Source organism: Mandrillus leucophaeus, unplaced genomic scaffold (genome assembly GCF_000951045.1).
Source record: "Mandrillus leucophaeus isolate KB7577 unplaced genomic scaffold, Mleu.le_1.0 Scaffold498, whole genome shotgun sequence".
Lineage (NCBI taxonomy): Eukaryota > Metazoa > Chordata > Mammalia > Primates > Cercopithecidae > Mandrillus > Mandrillus leucophaeus.
In genome coordinates, this window is record NW_012105342.1 from 271,652 (window position 1) to 276,976 (window position 5,325).

Below are 5,325 nucleotides of genomic sequence, written 5' to 3' on the forward strand. Positions count from 1 at the left end.
ACCTTATTAATGAGACAGGGTCTTACTGTTGTCTCTCAGGCTGGAGTGCAGTGGTGGCTCACTGTAGCCTTGACCTCCCAGGCCCAAGCAATCCTCCCACCTCAGCCTTCCAAGCAGCCAGGACCACGGACATGCACCACCAGGCCAGGCTAATTTTTTTATTTGTGTGTATATATGTAGAGACAGCGTCTCCCTGTATCGCCCAGGCTGGTCTCAAACCCCTGGGCTCAAGTGATCCTCCTGCCTGGGCCACTCAAAGTGCTGAGATTACAAGGTGTGAGCCACCACCCACAGCCTAATGAATCGTAATGTTGTACTATTTGAACCCTGTCAGGATGTCTAAACTAGCTAAGAAATACTTAGAAAGGGTATCTGATAGAATGTAGCTCCACTGTGGTTCTTAACTTTTTGGCTGGAAAAAGGAGTGTGACATTTCCAAAGCTTCCCTTGAGTAAATGCTTACCTGAAACTTGAGAAATGTGTTCACCTGTAAACCTGTCTTTTTAATAATTTTTTTCTTTCTTGCAGGGTAACCCCATCCTCTGAAAATCCTAATGGTGCTACTTCTAGTGTCAGCCAAGGAAAACCCTCTTTAAGACGAATTAAAGGGAGATTACACAGAAGCAAAAGCCTTGATAGCATCGATTTCTGCGAGCTCACTGTAAGTGGACTGATCAATGCTTTTCTTATTTTTTCAAAGAGTATGAAAGTTTTTATTTTATTATTGTCATAAAAGTGCAACAGACTTATTTTGTGGCAGGCATTTTTTAATTCTGGAAGTGGTTTACCCAACAGGTTGCCAACCAGAATGTTTTCTTAACTAGCATGGATATGATACATTTATAAAATGGTTCATAATGATGATTCTGATACAAAGAGAAGATAGAGAAATGCTTCGTGAACTCCACAAGAAAAATTGATTTAAGTTCAATAGAGTATTAATGGGAATATCTTATAAAATCACAAATCCACATGTTAGTATAAGTAGAGACTTAAGTGTCTGATTAACCCCAAGTGCCAGACAATAACTACTCTGATATTATTAGGACAGATCCCAATTCAGTTAATGGTGGTGCTTTCTTTCTATTCTTTTTTTTTTTTTTTAAGAGCCAGGGTCTCCTTCTGTTGCCCCGAATGGAGGGCAGTGGTGCAGTCATGGCTCACTGCAGTATTGAACACCTGGGTTCAAGTGATCCTCCCACATCAGCCTCCCAAGTAGTTGGGATTATAGGTGTGTGCCACTATGCCTGGCTAATTTTTTAATATTTTGTAGAAATGGGGTCTCACTATATTGCTCTGGCTGGTCTTGAACTCCTGGCACTTTCTTTTATTCTAAGTGGTTACATTAATGGTCATATTTGACACATTATTATTTCTCATATGGGAATGTGGTAAATTCATGCATGTTTTTGGAGGAACACTGGCACTTTCAGGCCCCACTTGAATAAAAAAGAAACTGTAATGCCAATTTGTAAAACAAACACTAGAATTTTCTTTGTAAAAAGGTTTTATTTCAATTAATGTATCATAAGGTTCAATGGTAAATTAATGAATGTTTAGGTTATTTGGTAGACCTGATATGTTCATTTCTGTCCTTTTTGAGTTTTGAAAAATTTTGAATGATAAAGGTACCATTCGCCATTGTTTCAAAAAATGGTATCAAAATATGAAACTAAATTCTGTCTCTTTCATCTCTTACCTGTAACTGCTGAAAATAAAAGCTCAGTAAATGTGAATACTCTATTATTTACTCTTTTTTTTTTTTTTTTTTTTTGCTCTGTCGCCCAAGCTGGAGTGCAGAGCCACAATCTCAGCTCACTGCAACCTCCGCTTCCCGGGTTCAAGCGATTCTCCTGCTTCAGCCTCCTGAGTAGCTGGGATTACAGGTGCCGGCCACAACGCCTGGCTAATTTTTTGTATTTTTAGTAGAGACAGGGTTTCACCATCTTGGCCAGGCTGGTCTCAAACTCCTGACCTTGTGATCCACCCGCCTCGGCCTCCTAAAGTGCTGGGATTACAGGTTCGAGCCACCGTGTCCGGCCAGTACTCTATTTTTTTTTTTTTTTACCTGTATTTTTACATTTATTTTTATTTGTTTACATTTATTTTACATGCATTTTTACATTTATTTTTTCATTTTTACTAAAATAATTTTATTCAAGCATTTTACTTTAAAATGTTCTTGAATGCTTTATGACATAAGATATAAATAGGTAAAATGTGACCTATCAGAAGACATTTAACCAAGAACAGAAAAAGAATAAAAAGACAGTAAATTCTTGCTGAGTAGACCTAACAGTTAAAGTAACTAAAGAAAATGTAAATGTACTTCAAAATGAAGTGAACTGCTTTTCGAAAGTGAAACATTGAATTCATCAAGAAACAAATTTAAATTATTTGTTGGAGTATAAAAATGGAAATTTAAATTTTATCAGCTTTTTTCTATTGTGTAAAACATTGTCATTACTGAAGCATAATCATATAATTAATTTTGCATGTCATAAAATATGTTTCTTTGCATAAACAGAATCATTCTGGTTGGGGGAGAGATTATAATGTTTTTGGAATGTAACAGACAAAAAGCTTTACAGAGAAAAAGATTGCCTTCAGTTTTCCACAAATAGAAATGACAAATAGAGTTACCTTTTTATCATAATAAATATGTTTTTAAATTATTGAGAGTTTATTGTCTGCTTCGCTTCATGAAAGAATTGAGCTGGTTGAAGTTAGTACACCCTCCAAGCAAGGAAAAAAATACTGCTACCCAGGTGCAGAATTACTTTCTTTCTTTTTGCTGGTTTTCTATTTGACTCTATCTCAAAAGTGAAATGTCTTAGTATCCCTGAAGGGAAGGCATTTTGACATTGATATTGAAAGAGAGGAAAAGTTGAGGTTCATAGAAGGCTTATTCCGGGGAGGAGCTGTATGTTCTGGTGTAATGGTTCACTTGGCTTCGTGGACGATGTTGTTTTAAATTTCAGTTTTCTGCTTCTGAGGAGTGCATTGAAAAGCCATGGACTTGGTGTGCTGGCATTCCATCCCTCAGCAGTGGGAATATGTTAATGAAGTCTAATTTCTGCAATTCATTTGAGTTTTTTGCAACTTGTGTTCATTTTCTCTCTCAGGTTTTTGTGGTCATTTGTGGTGGAGCAACAATTTATATTTACTGTATCTTACTCTGCATGTTTTTAGATTGTTAGAAGCTTTTACAATGAGCATGTTTCATTTTTAGAAAAGCAATAACTGATTTTCCAAGCAATAAAAAAATAAATAAAAAGAAGAGCTTAACAGCTTGGCTCCTCCCACTTTCTACCATAAGATATGGCAATTAATACTGTAATATCCAAAATATGTAGGGGCATATAGCATCTCTGGCATGGGGCAAAAAACATTTTTTCCCTACACTTTAAAGATTCTGTCTTTTTGGCCAGGCATGGTGGCTCATGTCTGTAATCCCAGCACTTTGGGAGGCCAAGGTGGGTGGATCACCTGAGGTCAGGAGCTCGAGACCAGCCTGGCCAACATGGCGAAACCCCGTCTCTATTAAAAAGACAAAAATTAGCTGGGTGTGGTGGCAGACGTCTGTAATCACAGCTACTCAGGAGGCTGAGGCAGGAGAATTGCTCGAACTCAGGAGATGGAGGTTGCAGTGAACCAAGATTGTGCCACTGCACTCCAGTCTGGATGACAGAGAGAGACTTGGTCGCAAAAAAAAAAAAATTCTTCTTTTTTGAAAGAAAGAAGGGAGGCTACACTTTTGAAAAAAAACATGGGTTCGAAAAGGGTTTCATCGAAGATGAAAGGTGTTCAGAATTGTTTTTCTAAGGAAGTTGACTTTGTAATATAATCATGTAGGACCAATTTAAAATCTTAGCCATGGAAGTCTGCAGGGAAGGTATTTGGTAAAGGATCTGTAATGACTTCTAATTACGTAGAAATAGAAATCTTTATTTCCTTTAGGAAGTACCTTAGCCACCATAGTTACCTCTTTGTAAATGTTCTTACAGTTCAAACAACTATGAAAACTTTACACACTATTTAAAAATTTTATTTAAAAATTCTGATTAAATGTATGACTCCCTATGACTGCCAAAGTAAATAGAGAACCTTGAAATAGGAAAACTTGGACTTAGCTAATAATCTCCTGGCATATATACATATCAAATTTGTATAACCAACAGAATATTTCTATTTTTATGTTTTACTTTTAATTTTTTCCAAATTTGTCTGAGAAAAATATACAACTTTTATTGCTTTTAGAAAAACATAGCAAGTGGAGCAAGAGATGCACTTGCTGTAGTTTCCTGGTCCCAGTTTCTGGCTGAGAGGCCTCAGGATCCAGCTGAGCCTGTTGGCTTTGGTCCCGGGCACCATCAGAATGATGCCATTTCACTCCTGGGGAGAAGTGATTGTTTCAGCTTTCTCTGTGGGGATTAAATGGGATGGGCATTCTAGTTCATTTTGTAAGCCTACAGGATAATTGATTGGCATCCTAGTTTACTGGCGGGGACTGGAATCCATCCGGTCTCCCTGGTTCCTTGAGGCAGTGTCCCAGAGATGCTTGGTAAAATTCTCTCAGGCATAGCCTGGGCTCGACAGTTCTGTTCTGTGTATGTGTTTTGCCTGGAAAACCTGAGCCCTTCTTCAATGTTTTAATGAGTAAAATGGTGTCTAAACCAGATGGCAGGTTCTTCTTTTTTTCCCCCTTGGGGTGATAGACATATAACAATCCATATGAAAAAGAAAAGTGACCTTTTGTCTTTAGATTTAGTGAATGATGTTTACATTCTTAGCTGTTTCGTTTCACTTTGGTGTTATTGCCTGTTTAGGTTGCAAATCAGGTTGCATTTTTTAATTCTGCCCCTTCCTTTCTCTTGGATTCTAAGTGTGTAGTCAAAGAAGTGATCATTTAAAAATTTAAGTGATAATTTAAAAATTTAGCAAATGGCTTGAAATTTTGCAGCTTCTCTTATCAAACCTGCTTCCTAAAATAGGGGAATGGAGCCAGTTGGGTGAAGTTCATTCTGTTTGGGAGGAAGGTATTCTATAACATAAACTTAGGCAGTTTATTTCCTGTTTTGTGGATGTAAATCTAGATTGCAGCTTATCTCTCTGCCAGCAGAAAAACAAAAAGTTTTGTGCACAGTAAATAGAAACAATGATCCAATTAATAATTTATGGTGATGTTCCCTTAACTTTGAGTGACAGAGGATTCAGTCATCACTGATAATCACTAGGCAAAAGTGATACATGTTTCAAAAGCTTTAGAGGAGTTTTTGTCATTAGGGGGCAAAATATGTGAGAAGATATTATTTGGAGTGTTAC

General features: G+C 37.2%; 1 protein-coding gene across 1 annotated transcript in view; it reads left to right on the forward strand.

The window, feature by feature from the left end:
• The first annotated feature begins 533 nt into the window (after positions 1–533).
• The window catches only part of TJP1 (tight junction protein 1), a 263,802-nt gene continuing 259,010 nt past the window's right edge, over positions 534–5,325 (forward strand). Inside the window, exon 1 of the mRNA XM_011995773.1 lies at positions 534–661. The gene's annotated coding sequence lies outside the window, so the exon portion shown is untranslated. The remainder of the gene's footprint in view (positions 662–5,325) is intronic.